The sequence below is a fragment of the Schistocerca gregaria genome, chromosome 5, assembly GCF_023897955.1.
Source record: "Schistocerca gregaria isolate iqSchGreg1 chromosome 5, iqSchGreg1.2, whole genome shotgun sequence".
NCBI lineage: Eukaryota > Metazoa > Arthropoda > Insecta > Orthoptera > Acrididae > Schistocerca > Schistocerca gregaria.
Window position 1 is genome coordinate 506,744,504 of NC_064924.1, and position 23,560 is coordinate 506,768,063.

A 23,560-nucleotide genomic window follows, 5' to 3' on the forward strand; every position below is an offset into this window, starting at 1 on the left:
CATCATAGGCACATACGGGTAATATATAATTTTGTATCTCGTCTGGAAGGCGGTGCGTGGGTGGGAGCAGGCGCAGGAAAAATACGTCGGTACTGCACGTAAGTAAAAGTGGTTTACTGGTGCCTGAATATATATACAGAGGCATACATAACTTGTACAGATGGAGCATATAACACTACCGTCTGTCACTGCTGTACCATAGCCTTAAAGCAGGTTGTCAAATAAAACAATATTATTAAAGCAATTATGGTATAACGCAGCAGAGCAGTGTTACCCTCTGGGAGGAATTTTGTTGTGTTCACCGTGTTGTACCTAACGGAGGTGGCTTATCGGGAATGAAAGTCAGAAATATGGAAATCTTTGAACAGTAACAAACAAAATCTGGACTGTTTAACAGGTAAAGAAAACGGTCGCCAGCCTAACTAGGCAAGAGAATGATTAACATTCTCGTTCAAGAAAATAGTTATTAGTAACTTGAATGGATAAACACAACCTATACTTTGTCACACGCGAGTGCAGTGAACTCTTGACACATACATATGTGTACGGTAAGATTGAAACTAACAGTTAAAGCAGCACAAACTATTTGCAAAATTATAACAGATACTGAAACACACTATTACTTTCAGGTCTTACAGAAACTGAATGGTCTTTATAACGTTATTATTACTATTAACTGCAGAATCATTAATTGGATATAGGTTAAGTCTCTCTCAGTTAAATACTTTACTATTTAAAATGAAAGTTAATTTGAATCCACTTAAAGGTTGCTCCTCACTATCATTTGACTAAAGAAATTAAGGTTTCCTTAATTAGTGGTCTTTCCGTTACTTGTTACCGAGCATTAACCCAATAGACAAACTGTGGATCCTGTTATATTATTAATAAGCACTTCTAATACACAAGTGAGACAAACATTTAGCAAACTTGGGTATATAACGTTCCACACTGCAGTTTTCCACTTTTACTACATTGAGACACAAAATTAACATATATGTAAGATACTGACTCACCTTCATCGATTTACAACAGCCAATAATGTGACCATTTACTAAGGAAAACTTTATAAGCCTCAGTCTTCACAACTTTTAATTTGAAGTTGGCAACAACACATTAATAAGCAGTTTTATTAGGAAAATTACTTTCATTCACTTTATTTTTTTTATTCTGTTCAAGAGGCATTAATTAGCAATAACACTGGTCTTTAATGTTCTTTCAGGAGGGACACTCGGAAATCACTTTAGTTCAAACGGAGAGGAACCTGAGAGGTGTTATGATAAGGGGAAAAATCAAGGTAGGTACATAAACTCAGTTATAAATTACCTTATATTTGAGCACACTAACACATCCATTTAGCTGATCCTTCACTGTACATTGCTATAGTGCTCCATTACAGTGATTGCGCAATGTGGTGGCGATTGCATGTCGGTAGGTGAAATTACAGGTAGAATTGCTGGACTCAGTCATTTCTTGGTAGCGATGATAGATGCAAATTCCAGAATAGTTCCAGCTATTTATCTATCCATCCGAGGCAGTGGAAAGTAGCAGAAAAAAACCTCTCTCGGAACCAGCACAATATGCAACATTTACATGGCAGTGCACAGTTTGGTAGCTCGTCCCCGACTGGTGGCTCGTCCCAGACTGGTGGCTCGTCCCCGACTGACTCTTCTCCCACCTTTTCTACATGGGCCAACCACAATTTGCGCGCGCTACACAGTTCAGTTCCCGAGGGGAACCACTACACCTTTTACATACAAAATAACTAAGAACCCTAAGTGAGGATCAGCAGTTTACACAACAGGAACCAAATGCATTAAATAAAACAGAACATTTCCACACATTGACATTTCTACAAAAAATTATTTACACAAAATCAAAATTATATACAGTAAGTTTTGTTCCCTCCAAATGGGACAAAGAATTTAAATGACAGATACACTACTTTGCCTAGAACCAAACCATTACATCAAAGTTTGTACAAAGAAAGGAGTATACAATTCTGTGTTATTTGTTCACTCAAACACATTTACAGAAGCTCAATGATGTAACATTAAATAAAACAAAAGCAAACTAAATCAGTAAAGCACTAGAGCTATGGTGTTACAAGCACAGTCTCAAGCTGAAGCTAAATGTCCTGGCCGTCTGCGATTGATCAAATGGCTCTGAGCACTATGGGAGTTAACATCTGTGGTCATCAGTCCCCTAGAACTTAGAACTACATAAACCTAACTAACCTAAGAACATCACACACATCCATGCCCGAGACAGGATTCGAACCTGCGACCTTTGCGGTCACGCGGTTCCAGACTGAAGCGCCTAGAGCCGCACAGCCACACCGGCCGGCCTGCGATTGATGAAATGGGATGCATCTGCAGCGGAGCTCGTAGATCTCAACAGCGCCAGTTAGAGGGCGCTGTCGTCGGTGCATCGTAGTAGTGTCAACTTAACTTACGCCGTGGCATCTTAGCAATCGATACCACATCTAATACGTACAAGAGCCAAGACGGAATAATAAGAGTGAATTACCAAGAACGAAGAGCTCGAATTAAAAAGGGTGTAAGACAGGGATGTAGTCTTTCGTCCCTACTGTTGATTCTGTACATCGAAGAAGCAATGATACAAATAAAAGGAACGTTGAGGAGTAGAAATATTTTTATTGAACTATGAATTTTCAATGTCGATGACATTAATATGCCATGTGGGACGGGAAACCTGTATTTTTCTAGATCTTATCGCTCTACCCAAATTCATAGTTGTAGCAGTAAGGAGCGTGGAAGTACGAGAGCGGTTGCATCTGTACCTTCGGAGAGTGTTTGATTATCTAGCTATTCAATCGGATAAGCACCAGTGTAAGATAGTTTCACTTACAACGGTAACAGCACCCGTTCGGAAAGGTAGTATCTTCAAAGAGATCCTTTCTTCTTATCCCAAGTTGGTAGATCCCTATCAGTGCAAGAAAATTGTTGGCATATTACGACGTGTACCCGTCGACAGGGAACTAAATTGCTGTTACTCTGCTTGCATTCGGCAAAAGCTGGTTCAGTGACAGAGCTGTCGCATGCCTGCAGGTAGCACAGTAACTGGGCGAAGACTACGATAGACCGCGGAGTCGCAGGTAGGTACCGTACTTTCCGCCTGATGTTTAGCACAAATTGTAGGATGTACATACAGGAAAGTACCAGTTTCTGTGGTTGTGATTTTTTTAATGTGTGCACTGTACTACGGTGTGGTATTGAGAAATTAGTTGCGCATATGTCGGGCCTTCTGAACACCGTATCAACTCCTCCCCATTATTATTTCCAGATTGGTATCACGAAAGAATGCCAACCATGCAAACTCAGTTCGAACAGATAGTCTGAAGAAGGCGTTTTAAAACACATCAGTGAGAAACTGTCAACAAAGTGGGACAAATGTTGAGACATCTTGCAGCGGTGTACAGTAGGACTCAGGAAGAGGGTAGCGTTCCAAAGGATTGGAAAGGGGCACAGGTCATCCCCGTTTTCAAGAAGGGACGTCGAACAGATGTGCAGAACCATAGACCTATATCTCTAACGTCGATCAGTTGTAGAATTTTGGAACACGTATTATGTTCGAGTATAATGACTTTTCTGGAGACTAGAAATCTACTCTGTATGAATCAGCATGGGTTTCCGAAAAAGACGGTCGTGTGAAACCCAGCTCGCGCTATTCGTCCATGTGACTCAGAGGGCCATAGACACCGGTTCACAGGTAGATGCCGTGTTTCTTGACTTCCGCAAGGCGTTCGATACAGTTCCCCACAGTCGTTTAATGAACAAAGTAAGAGCATATGGACTATCAGACAAATTGTGTGATTGGATTGAGGAGTTCCTAGATAACAGAACGCAGCATGTCATTCTCAATGGAGAGAAGTCTTCTGAAGTAAGAGTGATTTCAGGTGTGCCGAAGGGGAGTGTCATAGGACAGTTACTATTCACAATGTACATAAATGACCTGGTGGATGACGTCGGAAGTTCACTGGGGCTTTTTGCAGATGATGCTGTGGTGTATCGAGAAGTTGCAACAATGCAAAATTGTACTGAAATGGAGGAGGATCTGCAGCGAATTGACGCATGGTGCAGGGAATGGCAATTGAATCTCAATGTAGACAAGTGTAATGTGCTGCAAATACATAGAAAGATAGATCCCTTATCATTTAGCTACAAAATAGCAGGTCAGCAACTGGAAGCAGTTAATTCCATAAATTATCTGGGCGTACGCATTAGGAGTGATTTGAAATGGAATGACCATATAAAGTTGATCGTCGGTAAAGCAGATGCCATACTGAGATTCATTGGAAGAATCCTAAGGAAATGCAATCCGAAAACAAAGGAAGTAGGTTACAGTACGCTTGTTCGCCCACTGCCTGAATACTGCTCAGCAGTGTGGGATCCGCACCAGATAGGGTTGATAGAAGAGATAGAGAAGATCCAACGGAGAGCAGCGCTCGTCGTTACAGGGTCATTTAGTAATCGCGAAAGCGTTACGGAGATGATAGATAAACTCCAGTGGAGGACTCTGCAGGAGAGACGCTCAGTAGCTCGGTACGGGCTTTTGTTAAAGTTTCGAGAATGTACCTTCACCGATGAGTCGAGCAGTATATTTCTCCCTCCTACGCATATCTCGCGAAGAGACCATGAGGATAAATCAGAGAGATTCGAGCCTACACAGAAGCATACCGACAATCCTTCTTTCCACGAACAATACGAGACTGGAATAGAAGGGGGAACCGATAGAGGTACTCAGGGTACCCTCCGCCACACACCGTTAGGTGGCTTGTGGAGTATGGATGTAGATGTAGATTAGCAAGCGCAGTATCTCTCTCTCTCTCTCTCTCTCTCTCTCTCTCTCTCTCTCTCTCTCTCTCTCCCTGTGTGTGTGTGTGTGTGTGTGTGTGTGTGTGTGTGTGTGTGTGTGTGTGTATGTGTGTGTGTGTTTGTATGCGCCTGTGTGAGCGCGCGCGTGCATGCATGTGTGTATATAATTTTGTCGGACACTAAGAAACTGTTATGCGTCAGCACCCATGCACGGAATAAAATACCGACGAAGCTGGTTAAACTCTGTAATGGACACCCCCCAAGTCTTGACTTGTAGTAGACCTAGAAGCTGAGAAGATGAGGTGGCGGCGCTACAGACTCAGGAGACCAAACTCGGGAACTAGTGAAGGCAGCTGTTGTACGATAGAAGGTGTCAGTTTAACAGTATCGTCATGAAACAAACTGATTAATAGTGACTTTACAATGCAGTTTTATTCCCCGGTGTGGCGGAAGGCATGCTGAATCACACATTTGGTTGTGATAAGCAATACCGATGGACCACATTGGCGTTGTACAAGTCAGCATCCAACAACGATCTCATGCAGGTACCCGGTATCTGCAAGTGGGAATCTACCTTGGGTCACCAGCAGCTCAAGCAGCCAACTCAGCACAATTGAAAATGGATATTCTCTTCACCATGTGCTAACAGCTTGTCATCAACGGCAGGGTTCATGAAGGCTGAGGTGGGAGTGGAAGCATGGGACCCAAATCGCCAATGCAGAATACAGACAAGTAGATGCTGCCGTGTGTAGCCAGGAATGAGGAAGTGGTATTCAGGTGCCTCACCCAGCAGATTCAAGGAAATAGTTTGCAGTCAGTTCACATGATCATTTTGCAGGGGAAGGCACCGGCTCATCTACGTCTTCTATCAGTCACTGTGGCTCTATCAGAGGCCTGTGGTCTCTGAGACAAAGTCTTCACTCAGGTTGCAGGCAGCACATTAAAAGTTGACAACCAAGTTATCCTATAAGTAGAGAGATGGTCATTCTACGAAAATCAAAGTTGCTTATGAGATGATCAGAAACAAGGACTGAGGATTCTGAAATGAGGGTAGTTAAGATGGACAGAACATCAATGATCGATTATGGAAACAAGGTGGAAGGAAAATCAAGGAACACTGTAGGGTTTGTTGACCTGGTACAAGCTTTCGACAGTATGAAATGGTGCAAGATCTTCGAAATTCTGAAAAGAATAGAAGTAAGCGGTATCAATAGATGAGTAATCTGTTATATGTATAAAGCAGACTATCTACATCCAGGATCTCCTCCGAAATCTGTGGATTGATTTCAATCCCATTAGGTCTGGAAATAGGTCTCAAGAGCATCAGTAATGTGGAATCCATGACCTCCTAGCTCCAATAGGAATGGAGATGTAGGCAAAAATGAGTCTTTTGCAGCCCCTGGTGTGTAGGCTGTTTTCCACAACAGGCATGTTGGGTTAGAGTAGTATCATCCTGATTTATCGACCTGCTTTTTATGACAGCCTGTATGTCAGGGGCAAATAAATGATTTTCAAGACCCTGATAGGTAAACCTGCCATGTTGTGGTGTCGACCAGCTTCATTGAAATGCTACAGAGGCTACAGTTTCTGATGAGCATGATTGGGGAGTGGCTGAGAGGAACAGAGGAGGGGATGGAAAGAGCGATGGAGAGTAGGGAATGGACAGAGAAAGAAAAGGAATGGGAGGTACATCAGGCAGGTGGAAGGTGTGAAGGAGTGCTGAAGAGATGGAAAGGAAGAGGGGTAGGTGGAGATGGGGAAAGAGAGGGATTTGGTCAGAGGGAGGGGAGGGTGATGTGGTCAGAGTGACGGAATAGAGGAAATGGACTGAGAGACTGAGATAAGGAGATGAAGAGACAGAGAATGGGAAGGAGGAGATAGATACAGGTGGGAGGATAAGGTAGGCAGAGGCAGGTGGGAGGATGAGGTAGACAGATAGAAGGAGGAAGACACTGAGGGGAGGGGAGTTGCACTCAGTATATGTGGGGAACACATACGCAGGTGACGTCGCAGGGAAGAGGCTAGTATACAATATTTTAAAAAACCAAGACGTTACAATATTACTGGATACCTAGAATGAAGCACTTGAAGTAAAAGGAAGGTACGCCAGAGATGCAGTCTTTCACCCATTTTGTTCAGTGTATACATGGAAGAAGCAATGACGGAAATAACAGAAACGTTCAAAAGTGGAAGTAAGCTTCTGGGTGAAAGAATATCAATGTTAAGATTCATAGTGACATTGCAATCCCCAGCGAATATGAAGTGTTACAGGATCTGTTAGCAGGAATGAACAATGCAATGAGTACAGAATATGGGCTGAAAGTAAGCCGGAAAAGGCAAAAATAATAACTTGCACAGATGATAATAGCGAGAAACTTAACATCAAAACTGGTGATGACACAGTAGACGATGTTAAGGAATTGTGCGACCTCAAAAGTAGAACTACCCCATGGGTGAGGCAAGGCGGATGTGAAATGCAGGCTAGTACAGACAGACTGGGTAATCCTGACCAAGAGAATGCATTCATGGCCAATAGAAATCTGCTGGCATCAAGCTTTAAGTTTTGGAAGAAATTCAGAGAACACACATTTGGGTGTCATCATTGTAAGGTAGTGAATCATGGACAGTGGAATGACGAGAACAAAGAAGAATTTAAGCGTTTGAGATGCAATGCTGCTGTAGAATATTGAACAGTATGTGAGCTGATAAGATAAACAGTGAGGAGCGTCTTCACAGAGCCGATGAAGAGAGGAACGTATGGAAAATACAGACAAGCAGAAAGACCAGTATGGTTTGACATGTGATTAGACATCTTCGAAACACCTGTATGGTACTAGAGGGAGCTATAGAGGGTGGAAGCTGCAGGGAGAGACAGATACTAGAATACATTCTATAAATAACTGAGGACGTAGGGTGCAATTGATACTCGGAAATGAAGAGTTTAACGCATTAGGGCAGAAGATGAATTCGTGGTGGGCGTCACCAGACCCGTCTGAAGACTTGTGACTAGTACGCCGTGGAGCGGCTCAGGTTTGATGTTGCATGTTATGGCTCTGCATGGCAAGGATCGCAGAATGACGTATAGGGTGTTGCCATACTGCTCCAGTCGCACTGCCTCGTCACGGTTCGGCTTGGCGTTGCAATATATTGCCAATGATGCTCAGCCCAATGCAGCATTGGCACTCTTTCAGTGATCCAGGTAGATATTATGAAATATGGCATGAGTCGAACCTGATTCTATGCCGTCTCTCCCAAGCAATAGTTTTAAGTGTTTATGTGTGCACCTGGCAATTGGTTCTATTGTGCTCCACATCTTCGACGCAAGCAGTTCAATAAAATTCAATTTAAGATACGTCATTGATGTCTGAAACGTCATAAAAGACAGTCCAAGAAATGTACATAAATACATAGCATGCTAGCTATAGATGTTATCAGCTATAATGTACCAGGACAGATGTATTGAAAAGAACCCATATATCAGTGGATGTGTAACTAAAGACTGACGTGTGACCGAACCACTGACAAATACAATAAAATCTCTCACCCAGTGTTTCGGAAGAAGCCCTGACGACGAACAGAAACTTAGACGCGTACTACACTCGTCTCATTGTTATTTAAGACGGAAGATAAGTTCCATCGGAGATACAGATCTGCGCCCAGGTCATCAAATAAAACATACTCCTTTAAAATATGCTGGTCAGAGACCAGTGTCCTTGACACACTGGCCCGCTCTAACAGAAAACCACATGTCAAGGGAAAATGTCCCACTTGAAACTTCCAGGCAGATTAAAACTGTGTACCGTACCGAGACTTGAAATTCTCTATTAATTGAGGTACCCAAGCACCATTCAGGAGCTGGTTAAGGCCGGCTAATTCATGCCTGTGCAATATCCTTTCTTCGAGGCGTGCTAGTCGTGCAAGTGTTGCAAGACAGCTTCTCTGAAGTCTGACAGATAAGGGACGAGGTACTGCCGGAAGTAAACTTGTGAGTACGGTTCGAGAGCTGTGCTTCGGTGGCTCAGCTTGCAGAGCACTTGACCGCGAAAGGCACAAAGTTTTAATGTGCTAGGATGTTTCATATCAGCGTACACTCACTCCACTAAAGAGTGAAAATTTCATTCTGGGAATGTCAAACTTCTTCAGCTTATCGTGTCTGGGAGAAGATAAGCAAAGGTTACATTGAGGGTTTCGCTGACACAAGTTTATTTTTTTCTCACTTTTGTCCTCTGAACCTCCCACCAGCAAGACTTCCGACGCCAAGTATGTGGTGACTGCCTGCAGGAGTTGAATACTGAACGGAAGGCTGGAGAGGGCAATCCTCCTTTCAGCCACGTCAAAAAGTTTGTTTTGTCGGATTCGTATGTGCCCTTGAAACCGGCAGTAAATAATTTTCAACTCCCTTCGCAGCTGAAGGAAAACGTCTTAGCGTTTGGAGAAGTGTCTGTAAACAATAGCTATATCCACACCACTTCCGTAATATCCATAAAGTGATATTGGAGGAATACCCACGAAAAGTTCAGTTTGTACAGTGGTATTAAGTACGTCAGCCACATTTTTCGACTTTTGGAGCTATTCACCGATTAATGTTAATATGTGATGACGTCATGAACTTCCTCTCCACGAGAGCAGTCAAAGTATTGGGGCGTATTTAATGCGAAGTATACTAATAGAAGTAGATTGTCTCCGTTTTCTCAGAGATGTTCTTCCTACCTTACAGGTTCGGCAGACCACACGACTGCAAACTGACGGAGCAGTCAGCTCATTTTGTTATAAATGTGAGATACCACCTACACATCAAACACCCAAATGAAAGAACTGCTAGTAGGGGCCTATTCCACTGCCACCATCGACACCAGGTATTATATCCCTCGATTATTTCCTGTAGGGTATTATGAAGACTATAGTATGTGTTAGTCTTGTAGTACCAGAAGAAAGCACAATCCCACGAAACCAGCCTATGACTGAAATGCTGAAATTACAGCTGTGTCAATCTCTAAAACGCCAGTGTACACTCCGCCTCCATGTTAAAGGTCCAAATTTTCAACCCCTTTCTGCTTTGTAGTGCTTAGTTTGGTCTTTTCGGATTTATTAGAAAAATTTGAAACATTAACACATGATTTTATCCATTCTCTAATTTTGATACCCCACAGCACCTAATTACGTGAATTTCCGGACATTTGTTCCACCCTGAACAGTAGCCAGTTTACCATGCCGCTCAACGTACAAATGACTAACGAACGGAAAATACGAGACACCTTTAGGGTGACAGGTATGGAATTTGAACGCCTCGCACTGTCAGGACTGTTTATTTCTGGCCAGAGGTTCGTTTTTCAAATGTAACTAGTTTTCCAGTCCGGCCGCCACAACAAACTGTTGCAACGAGAATGATGTAGAACTGACTAGAATTCAAAAACTATTTTGCGAATCAATTACCGTCAGCTTTACAAAAATTACTTCTTATTAAGATAAATTAGTGTGCCATGAGATTAGTTAACATAATAGTAAAAGAGTGGTGCCTCTATAACTCTGAGCACTAGTTATGTGAACAGATAATTTTATTTATACACGTCTAGACAAACGAACTCCCTAATCAGAAACAATAAAGAAAAATCCCGCTATAACTTCCCCTTTTTTCAAGCGCATCATAAATTACGCGCAAGCAAGCAATGACCGTCACTTAGATCTCACTGAATGCTACTCGCAACAGCAATGCTGCTGACAATCGAATATCACATTGTTTATCCCCAGCACCTATGTGGCGCAACATTTCAACAACGGAAGACTTCCGTTTCCACCGAATACCAGAAACAAGCTACATACCTTACAGAGTGCTGCGTTAGTGCTAACGCGAAAAACTGCAACACAGTATCCTATCATCAGTGGTTGACAGTGATGTTACATGTTGTAGCACAATGCACTGTTTCCACGGCTGAATACATGGCGAGAGCTTATATCTTTCACAACACAGCCGGCCTGAGGCAGTATAAATATTTTCGGCGGAGTCGGTAGTAGAGTTGCTTTAGTGTCAGTCGTTGTTCGAATGTACAGGTAAGCTGTTCGCGCCTCAGTGAACGATGTCGCCCATAACATGTAGCTGTTGATCTACAAGCCACCAGCTAGCTAGGATAGTCCTGGGCTTCGAATTAGACCCGCTGAGGCGAGGCCGCAACACGGTCTAGCACGCCGGCCAGTATCCGGGGGTCCTAGGTTCGGTGTGGGGTCTGCGTATTTCTTGAGAGTGTCATAGAGCGTTTGTGGTATTTCGGCGTGACTTGGCCTTACACCATCAAGTTCATGTCTTGCATCAGGGACGACTCGCAGCCGTCGGCAGCCATTGCCAATTGCCGCTATTACAATAAACCGATGTGGAGATCTTAGGCTGCCTGCTAGCCACAACTAGCTCCTGGGCCTCCGACGTCGATGTGCCATGCAAAAGACGTCAAGTTTTAAGGAGCGTTCCCGTTGAGGAAGCATTTTCGACGCTGCGTTTTCCACAGTACTTGAGAACACACTTCAGAGTTTCCCACATATGCAACTGCAAGTAGACCCAAACAGCCATTAACACAGGAGTCACATGTGGTTACAATTCAATGGTACTACACAATGTCAATGCTTTCCTTATAAACGCAAGTACAATAAAAAATACTTTGACTGTGCCAAAATGTCACTGACATTTGCCATAAAAGGAGAATGCACGAGGGTGAAGCAACCATAAAAGGACTAAGGAGGATCACGTAACGAAGTCAGACATGATAACTACAAAAGGAAAAATTTTGAACCTATGAATCCTAACGAAACTATTCCTTCCTTAAAAATTCTGCTAAGGACCTCCTCATTTATCATCAGTACACCTAATTTCCAACATTCTTCTATAGTACCTAATCTCCTTCGATTCGATTCTTCACTTTTCTGGTTTTCCCAGTAGTCGACACGGTACTGCACTCCAATTGCACATTTTCAGAAATTTCTGCGTCATATTAGGGTCTTTGTTTTATACCAGTATTCTTTTCTCAACGAACGCCGCCTTGGCCTGTGCTCGTTCGCTTTACGCATTTATTCGTCCTTTGTAGTCATCAACTTTACTGTTAACTTTAGCGCTAATGTTAATTCGACGACACCTTACTACTTCTTTCCAACTTCGAATTACTCCAATTTTATATTCTGTACTTATTAGACGATTTATTCTATTCAAAAGATTTTATGATTCTTCTTCACTTTTCCCTGAGGAAAAAAATGTCAGCAGCTACTCCTGCCATTAATATCATTTCACTTCAAGGCTTAAACCCTGTACTGAAACTTTGTTTTATTTCCGTCTTACAGTGTCATAAAAATTTGGCAATGACGCCAATATATATATATACTTTTTTATTGGGTCATCAGTCTTCTGACTGGTTTGATGCGGACCACCATGAATTCCTCTCTTGTGCCAACCTCTTCACCTCAGAGTAGCACTTGCAAGCTACGTCCTCATTTATTTGCTATACGTATTCCAACTTATATCTTCTTCTAGTTTTTGCCCTCTACAGCTCCCTCTAGTACGATAACATGATCCTTTGGTGGGCTATAACATCAGTTCCATGGTACTTCCATTTTACTAGGAGTGCCGGCCGATGTGACCGAGCAGTTCTAGGTGCTTCAGTCCGGAACCGCGCTGCTGCTACGATCCCAGGTTGGAATCCTGCCTCGGGAATGGATGTGTGTGACGTCCTTTTGTTAGTTAGGTTTAAGTGATTCTACGTCTAGGGAACTGAGGGCTGAGTTGTTAAGTCCCATAGTGCTTAGAGCCATTTGAACCCTTTTTCTAGGAATATACTCTGATTCACACAATCAAATGACTTCGACAGGTCACAGAAAATAACTGCAGGTGCTATTTTGCTATTTAATGCTTGTAATATCTGGTGTGTGAACATGTAAATGACATTCTCAGTAGAGCAATCCTTCTGAGTCCCAGACTGGGATTTGCTGAGGATATTATTGTTGCCAAGGGGAGCTACTATTCTAGAATACAACTCTTCTAAAATTTTGGAAAATGATGTCGGCAGTGAAAGAGGTCGGTAGTTACTGACGTGTCTCTTATCATCTTTCTTAAAGAAAAGTCTTTCTTTATTCTTGAGGAATGTATGACCCTCTTAATTTCAGAAGTAGAAGTTTGAGGGCACATTCATATTATGAAATTTAATGAGAGTTACTTCTTCAATATATTGCTGTGTTCTTTCTCTTGAAATTTTGGTCCCTATGCTTTCTGTTATGTTTAAGAAATGATTATTAAACACATTTTCTACCTGTGGCTTGTCAGTTTAACCCTTCCTTTCAATTCAGTAACAATGTTATCCTTTTCTGTGGTTGGTTGTCCTGTCTCTTGTTTCACTATATTCTATATTGCTTTAACTCTGCTGTTACACGTATTGATTTCTGGCATTATGAGCATGTTTCTTGATTTTTAATAACCTTTCTTAGTAATTTTGAGTAGTTATTGTAGTTGCAACTAGTGCAGGGTCTCTACTTGTTCTTGCCAAAAGACACATTTCCCTTTTCTTTTCACGAGGTACTTTAGTCTCCTTAGTTATCCATAGTTGTTTACATGGCTGCTTGGTGTCCCTTGTGATTAGCTTACACCGAAAGCTATTTTCAAATGCTGATATGAATTAATCATGGAATAGATTAAATTTTATGTTGATATTTCGTTCTTTATAAATTTTTTACTTAGGTTGTTTCTTGTAAACTACTCTTAAGAACATTTCCTCTGTAGTCATGAATGATTCTGACTTCCACTGAGGTGTAGCCACACTTTAAGGTAGCATGTCAGTTATCCTGGCTAACTGTGTAACATGATCAGAGATCTGGGTAAACAGTTTAAACAGTTATTTACGTGCCTTGTGCCTCATCAAAGAAAACGTTATCAATTAGGGACCTACTGTCTTTATCCACCCGTGTTGGAAAGTTAACTACTGAGAGAAAATTGAAGGATCCGAATAAGGTTTCCAGATCATTTTTCCTATCAGAAGCCTTCAGAAAATCTACACTAAAGTCACCACAGACTGTTAAGTGGTTGCTGACGTCTGACAGACAGCACTATAAATAATTCAAAATTTCCTCGTGGGGATCTATATACTGCTACAATTAAAAGTGAGTTGTTTTTCAGCATTAATTCACAAGCACACACGTCTATGTGCTGATCACTACAAAATCTACTGATGTGAATGCTTACTCGGAAGACTGATGGCCTTAAAGATAAGTTTGGTAGTAACCTATGTTAAGCGGCGACTGTCGGTGAGGGTGAGAAGACTTAAGTGTGTAAGTAGGCTGTTTGGGCTCTTATGTTGGTAACGCCGTGTAGCGCTCTACATGAAAATCACTGCATGTGCTGTGTGCAGTCTGTGGCTGGTTCGTGTTGTTGGAATTTGCTGTTGTAGTGTAGGGCAGTTGGCTGTTAACAGCGCGTAGCGTTGCGCAGTTGGAAGTGAGCCGCCAGCAGTGGTGGTTGTGGGGAGAGAAATGGCGGAGTGCCGGGCGATGTGACCGAGCGGTTCTAGGCGCTTCAGTCTGGAACCGCGTGACCGATACGGTGGCAGGTTCAAATCCTGCCTCGGGCATGGATGTGTGTGATGTCCGTAGGTTAGTTAGGTTTAAGTGGTTCTAAGTTCTGGGGGACTGATGACCTCAGACGTTAAGTCCCATAGTGCTCAGAGCCATTTGAACCAGATGGCGGAGTTTTGAGAGCGGATGATCTGGACGTATGTCCATCAGAGAGAGTAAATTTGTAAGACTGGATGTCATGAACTGCTGTATACGACTTTTGAACACTATTAAGGTACATACATTGTTTATTCTCTATCAAAATCTTTCATTTGCTGACTATGCCTATCAGTAGTTAGTGCCTTCGGTAGTTAGACTCTTTTATTTAGCTGGCAGTATTGGCTCTCGCTGTATTGCGGTAGTTCTAATAACGAAGATTTTTGTGAGGTAAGTGATTCATGAAAGGTATAGATTATTGTTAGTCAGGGCCATTCTTTTGTAGGGATTATTGAAAGTCAGATTGCGTTGCGCTAAAATTATTGTGTGTCATTTGATTGACGATCAGAATAAGTAAAGAGAGAAATGTCTGAGCACGTTCTTTTTTGCTCAACTGTTTGAAAACCAAATAACGTAAGGGGTTTACCAGCATAATCATTCATAAAGTTTTCTAAGGGGATGTTTCAAGTGAAACGCCTGTAACAATATTCGCTTCGATCCCACGCCAAAATGTTCTGCCCAGTATTGTCAATTTGTCGCGAGATGGTTTCCTTTGTGCCCGACAAGAGAATTGACGCAAAGAGAGAAGTCTGTGACGCAACGCCACGCTGCAGCCCTTTCCTCTGACGTCCGTGCAGTGCTGCGAGATCCGGCGCGACGCGCACGGGCGGCTCATCACGATACAGCTAATAGCAGGCCAGCAGTCCGCCGAGCTAGTGGACGCTCGCTAATTACAAGGTAAACCCGGTGGCCGCTCCTAATTACTGAGCGCCGGTCGTGGTCCACGTGACGCCCACGTGGCCTGCTTCTCCGGGCCAGGCACGCCCTGCACTTAGCACACGCCCCGTGTTCTCCCGAAAATTAGTAGCCTCCCAGCCCCGCGAGGCTATTGTCTGCTCTGATCGCGGCACACGAGGACCCGCCGAGCAGTCGAAAGATGGTGGCGTATTAAAGCTCGAGGACACCTGACTTCGCAGGCGGGCGGAATTAGCGAAGACGCGTCTGGGGCGTGTCCGCTACTGCTGCAGGGTTATTACCCTTCTCAAGGATGGGAAATGTCGCGATGCTGGAACGGCGGACTCTTGTCTGCTGTCATCAGTGTGTACCTTGGCAAGTCACTAGCAAACACGCAAAATACCCCCATCCTTGTAATTATCTCTTAATTTTAGCACAGTGACCCATTTCCAAAGGAATACTTGGGTTACACTGTGTAGTGTGTCATATGTGTCCACAACATGTAGGCGACGGATAAGTGCCTGTTCCACGTAGTGAAACATCCCCTTAGGAAAATTTACATTTTACTGTGCTGGAAAACATCCTCGTTATTTGATTTTCAAACAGCTGAGCAGAACTGAACGTACTCAGATATTTCGCTCTTTACTTATTCTCATCAACACTAAACTGACACATAATATTTTTAGCGCAACGCAATCTGACTTCACAAAAATTCCTACAAAAGAATGGCCCTGGCTAACAATAACCTATACATTTCATGAATCACTTACCTCACAAAAATCTTCGTTACTCGAACTACTGCAATACAGCGAGAGACACTACTGCCAGCAAAATAAAAGATCCTAAGAACTGAAGGCACTAACTACTGATAGGCATAGTTTGCACATTAAAGATTATGGTAGAGAACAAACAATGTATTTACCTTAATATTGTTCAAAAGTCAATATATATATATATATATATATATATATATATATATATATATATATATATATATACGTGTACGTGGTCGCAGGAGGTAGCACACTACATATTGTCTGCCAAGGAGGCTCAGTATTGGCTGCTAATGGCACCAGGTGTTCAAAAATGGCCCAAATGGTTCTGAGCACTATGGGACTTAACATCTGAAGTCATCAGTCCCTAGCCTTAGAACTATGTAAACCTAACTAACTTAAGGACATCACACGTCTCCACTCCCGAGACAGGATTCGAACCTGCGACCGTAGCAAAAGCGCGGATCCGGACTGAAGGGCCTAGAACAGCTCGGCCACAGCAGCTGGTGGCACCGGCGAGGTGAGACTGAAGGTATAAAACAGTAGCCAAGAGTAACTCACAACATTACTACAGTGGTAGTGATACTGATACATCGCAAAGCTATGGCAAAGATAAACAAAGCAAATATTGTAATATATCTGCAACAATAGTTTCAGAAGGCATGACTTCGTCAAAAAGAAACAAGGAAGTACGAGATGAAATAAAAGCGTCTCTGCAACATGAGTCAGTGAAATGTATCGTATCGTTTAAGTTCAGCTGTGTGGAAATGTACAAAAGGAGTACTTTGATGACGATACGTGCTTATCAAGTAAAAGTGACTCTAAAACAAATGTCGAGCTATGTAGCTCACCACCCTTGTCAGTCAAAGAGCCACAAATTTCGTATCCAGTAAAACGTAGTAAAGGGCAGTCTTTGTCCAAGGAGCGGGTACTAAACATAATTACATACATGGAAGATCATCCGGAGCATAGTAAGAAAGCAATTATGAATATATTTCGAATACGTCCTCAGTAGTTTGACCGTGTAGTGCATAAGAAAAAGAACGGATATTCAAGAGAGGACAAGGCGCCCTTGTTACAAAAGCAGGTATCAGCACGTTTGAAGGATATTCGATACAATTTACAGGATGTGCATGATACTGATCTACCCCGCTATGCATATCAAATTGAGCTCGAGGAAGAGTACAGTGATTTCAAGGGAGGCAGTTAATGGTTGCACAGCTTCAATCATTGGTACGGAAGACATGAAATTTCGAACGAAGAGTCATCTTTACGATCACAGAAAGCTGCGAGATCGGCCCGAAAATTTGTAAATGAAATAAACAAACTGACTCATCGTTCAGTAAGGAATTTACTTTTAACCCCAACCAAACCGGATTTGAAGAGGAAAAGCATGTGAAAGGAATCCTGGAAATGAGAATTGCCAATAGAGTTGTATCAAGATCAGCTAACAACAAAGCCGACTGTTCATTTGAATGAAAAATTGGCTGGAAAGTTGTTTATTGTGCTGTTAGAAGTTGGAGGTGACATGCACCCTACGATTCTTTCTCGCGTGCATGATGTTGCAGGTCGTGGTTGATGTTTCACACACATCCTGTTTGCTTAAGTAACTTAACTATCCGGCTAACGGCCCGAACACTTGAATGATGTCGTCCAGGATACCGAACAGCATACATAGACACCCCCGTTGGGCATTTTGATCACAACAATCATACATCAACACGATATCGAACTTTTCCGCAATCGGTAAACGGTCCATTTCAACACGGGTAATGCGTCAAGAAGTAAATACCGCTGCACTGGGAGAATGTTATGTGATACCACGTAATTATACGTTTGTGACTATTAGAGCGGCATCTAACACAAAGCGAAAAAAGTGGTCCAATTAAACAGTTGTTTTTCTTTACGTACTACACGAATATGTAATAAAAATGGCGGTTCCTGTTTAAGAAAAACGCAGTTGATATCGGTTTGACCTACGGCAGCGCCATCTAGCGGGCCAACCATAGCGCCATCTGGTATCCCGCTTCAAGTTGGACGAGTTTCGTTCTTTGTACACTACTGGCCATTAAAAGTGCTACACCAAGAAGAAATGCAGACGATAAACGGGTATTCATTGGACAAATATGTTATACTAGAACTGACGATTGAATTTTCACGCAATTTGGGCACATGGATCCTGAGCAATCAGTACCCAGAACAAGCACGTCTGGCCGCAGTAGCGGCCTTGATACGCCTGGGCATTGAGTCAAACAGAGCTTGGATGGCGTGTACAGGTGCAGCTGCCCATGCAGCTTGCACACGATACCACAGTTCATCAAGAGTACTGACTGGCGTATTGTGACGAGCCAGTTGCTCGGCCACCACTGACCAGACGTTTTCAATTGCTGAGAGATCCGGAGAATGTTTTGGCCAGGACAGCAGTAGAACATTTTCTGTATCCAGAAAGGCCTGTACAGGAACTGCAACATGCGGTCGTGCATTATCCTGCTGAAATGTAGGGTATCGCAGGGATCGAATGAAGGGTAAAAAAAATGGTTCAAATGGCGCTGAGCACTATGGGACTCAACTGCTGTGGTCATTAGTCCCCTAGAACTTAGAACTACTTAAACCTAACTAACCTAAGGACATCACACACATCCATGCCCGAGGCAGGATTCGAACCTGCGACCGTAGCAGTCCCACGGTTCCGGACTGCGCGCCTAGAACCGCGAGACCACCGCGGCCGGCTGAATGAAGGGTAAAGCCACGGGTCGTAACCATCTGAAATGTAACGTCCACTGTTCAAAGTGCCGTCAAGGCGAACTAGAGGTGACCGAGACGTGTAACCAATGGCACCCCATACCATCACGCAGGGTGATACGCCAGTATGACGATGACGAATACACGCTTCCAATGTGCATTCACCGCGATGTCGCCAAACATGGATGCGAGCATCATTATCCTGTAAATAGAACCTGGATTCACCTGAAAAAATGACGTTTTGCCATTCGTGCATCCAGATTGGTCGTTGAGTACACCATCACATGCTCTCTTGTCTGTGAAGCAATGTCAAGTATAACCGCAGCCATGGTCTCCGAGCTGGTAGTCCATGCTACTGTAAACGTCGCCGAACTGTTAGTGCATATGGTTGTTGTCTTGCAAACGTCCCCATCTGTTGACTCAGGAATCGGGACGCGGCTGCACGATCCGTTACAGGCATGCGGAATAGATGCCTGTCATCTCGACTGCTAGTGATACGAGGCCGTTGGGATCTAGCATGCCGTTCCGTATTACCCTCCTGAACCCACCGATTCCATATTCGGCTTACAGGCATTGGATCTCGACCAACACGAGCAGCAATGAAGCGATACGATAAACCGCAATCGCGATTGGATACAATCCGACCTTTATTAACGTCGGAAACGTGATGGTACACATTTCTCCTCCTTACATGAGGCATCCCAACAACGTTTCACCAGGCAAGGTTAACTGCTGTTCGTGTATGAGAAAGTGGTTGGAGACTTTCCTAATGTCACCACGCTGTAGGTGTCGCCACCGGCGCCAACCTTGTATGAACGCTTTGAAATGCTAATCATTTGCATGTTACAGCATCTTCTTCCTGTCTGTTAAATTTCGCGCCTGTAGCACGTCATCTTTGTGGTGTAGCAATTTTAATGTCCAGTAGTGTAGTTTTTTCGTTTGACGCTTATTTCGTGAGGTCTTTGGCCCGGTCACTATCACTGGACCACCCTGTATGTGTTCAATGTTACTTTAAGTTTTCCAACACACGTCACAGTAATGAATCCTTTGCTATTAATGAACCAAGTCTGAAGGTGAAGCACAGTACTTGATTTTACCTGAATAATTTGTTACCCACTCAAAAAGAAATTTATTTCATGAAGTTTCTGAATGTTTAATCAATCGAAACTATATATTGACAGCGGTATTCATGATACGAACTGTACAAAAAAGAGACCAAAATAACGAAATTTATGTTTTTAAATGTACGAACTTAGTCTGTTTTGCACTAAATAATAAATGTTTTTTTAAGAACAGTGTGACATTCTGTTGCTAGATGAAAGGAAGCTATTTAATTTTCACTTAATTAGAAATAGCTACGAAGGCTAAAAGGGATCTATGTTAAAGTTTATCACGAAATAACAACGAAAAATCTAGAAAAACTGTGTATTTAGATGAACGCTCAATTAAACATAATCTATGATTGTCCAAGAAATGCGATAACAGTGACTAGCGATATACTACGACGACAGTAACACAAAAGTTCTAATAAGAAACGATTGTACCGTGACAACACTGTTCTATCTGATGAAGACGAACTTGCAAACTAATAAATATAAATAACTGGTGAGTATGCACACAGCTGTACGTGGCCGACGAAAAATATTTAAAAATATGGTCCATCGTAAGGATGTATCAGCGCTACGTGTAAATGACACTGCAACGTGTATTCCTGTGATGACTGCAAGACAACGAGCGACAATTCGACAGTAATAGGCGTCTTTTCTTGAGGGTAGATACTAATGATGCAACGATGAACACAGTAACTTTTGAAACACTTCTCAGAAGGATATTTTTCTTCAGTAAAGTGATGATGATATGTGTTGGTTTCTACAATCCTCAAGCTGGGTCACGATTTCCTACTGACCGTGGGAGTCCGCTCTTGTCCTCTCTCCATTTTGCTTTCAAACTACCACATGTAATCCCTTACAAATCTGTACTGGTTTTTTGGCCTCTAAATTCATGTGTTACCTCTGGTATAGTTTTAAGTGGGCTGCTTCTGTGTTAGCAGCGTTGTGCAGCATTTTCCGTTGTATCTCTGACTGCGCTTTCTTTGTAAGAGATTCTGTAGCTGGTTGGACTCGTTGGTGGAGGTTCGTCACCAGCAGTGATGCAAGTACTGTTGAGCAGGTGTAGGTGAACAGCCAGCAGTAATGGATGTTAAATGTGAAAAGTTATCATTGATGGAGTATAGAGTTCTGAAGTGTTAGCGTAGGCTAACGACCTGGAAGTTTCCGACTTGGAGATTGAAAATTATTCATGATTATATGTCTTTCTACTGGATGTCAATGACGATTTATATTCGTGTATGAACTGGATGTCACATTATTAAGGTGAAGAAATACGTTATTTGGTTTGGAACAAAATCTTTTCTTTGCTAACCACATGCCTATTAGTAATCAGTGACTTTAGTAGCTACAATCTTTTATTTATCTGGCAATATTGACGCTCGCTGTGTTGCAGTAGTTCGCGTAATAAAGATTTTTTCGAGGTAACTGCTTAATGAAATGTACAGGTTACTGTTAGATTTGTTTTTAGTCAGGGTCACTCTTTTGAATTAATTACTTGAGGTCAGGTTATTCTTTTTTCGAGCTGTCTGATTGCGTTGCGCTAGAATACTGTGGGCCAGTGTTGACATGATATGAGAAAGTAAAGAGAACGTAGGCTCAGTAAGTTCAGTTTTACTCAGCTGTTTCGGAATCAAATAACGTAAAAGTCTCATCTTCTCAGTTATTCGGCAATTTAAGTAAAGAGACACACATATAAATAAAGAAGTTTCATACTTTCTGACCCTGTTCTCTTTACACCACTTTCCCCTTTCCCGGATGGGCATCCTCTTTAAACTCTGTGAATCTCTTGTTACTTATTCTGTCCTATTTGTTACTACTATTGCAGTGAGGACTTATTTTGCCTACACGGCCTGACAAAAGAAAAATGAATCGCCCAGAAGAGGAGTTGAAACGGAATGGAATTTCCTTATTTGCGAGGATATGTGTTGTTACATCAGTGAATACGGTATCAAGAAAATTTACGTAGAACTTCGCAGTATGAGCCCGCTTATCAATATGACGCTGAACGCTGTCAGTTCTGGTCTCATGCACTGATTTCATTGGGAAGGTTGTCACAAAACCGTTACGTCCTGCCGTGAGGTAGCCTGTCCCGCAAATGTCGTAACAGAATCTTCATATTGTGGGTACTGCCAGCTGGGATGGAGCTGACGTTCGAGATAGAGTAGCCTCACACATCTGCTGTCGAGGACAGATCTCGGGATCATGCTGGCCACGATAGTTCTTTAACATCGTGTAGACCATAAAGACGCGTGACATGCATGGATAAGCATCATTCTTTTGGAAGATGGTACTATGATACTGTCGCATGACAGGGAACACATGAAGACGGTGTCGTTGACATACACTTGTTCCGTAGCAGTTCCCTCAACTACTACGTCTTCGTTGTAGACGGCAACTTCAGGCTACAGAACGCCCACTAACTCATTTTATTACTCTGATGAGTACTACTCTTCCGCAGATACCGTTTAAGAATTCATGTGTTTTCCACCCTCTTTAATTTATATTTGCATTATTTTTTCCACTTTTCTCTATTACACCACTCATATATTTGAAAGACTGTACTCAGTTCTGTTGTTCTTCAAACTTTACTGCTCGCTTCTGTCCTCATAGTTGTGATCAAAACTTCACTATTGTTTCACTACATTTCATTCCACAAACTTTTGTGTCCTCCTCCATTTCACTAAACTGTTGTTGGACTTCCTCTACGTTATTGGCATGTAACGTATACAAATATTGCTAAAAAATGAGAGACACGCAATTGTTCCATAGCCATACTGATCGGGTCAAAGTGGTCAGTATGAGTTTCATAATGAAATTTACTTTAACGAGTTGTTTCACTTAATATACTAGCTATTATCTTACGAAAGTCCAAGGTGCTAGGATATCTCACGTACTCTAAAGTATATTGCTATCGTGTATGGGCAGTGTAAGTTCACATCACGAGGCTTAAATCATGTGTCATATGTGAGCAAAATATAAGCTAATAAATAATTGCCTTGAAATATTAATACCGCAACAGTTACAGACAAAAAAGAGAAAGTTGAGAGGAACTGCAGATTTACGTGGATACCTAATGATTTTCAGCAGTGTAGGAAATGACAAGAGAGCTAGCAATGGAGTTGCCTTATTAACAAATAATAACTGGAACTCTAATGTCGATGATTACACTCACGTAAATGACAGAATGATAACATTCAGATTCAGACTATATCGAGGGCATTTAACGGTGATGCAGGAGTACGCTTCTGAAGAAAAGAAGAGGCTGATGATCATGATCAAACCCTACAAAGCGAAGTAGATAAATACTGCAAAACGATCTACATTTTGATCTGCAGAGATTTTAATTTCACAGTAGGAAGTAACCGACTGCCCCTACGGAAAGGACTTCTGGTGACTGGCGGACAACACATCAGTGATAATGAGCATGTCTTCAAAATTGTGCCTCTAATAATTACTAATTGTTTTAGTCAGAGAGATACATACATACACAAAGACACTTGCAGCGAGTGAGGGAGAGATCAATAAGAGATTATGTGGAAGCCAGCAGTAAAATATGCAAACAAATACGGTACGTTCGTCTTTTCAGAAACAGTGACTGTTACTCGGACCACTACTTAGTGGAAGGTAAAACAGC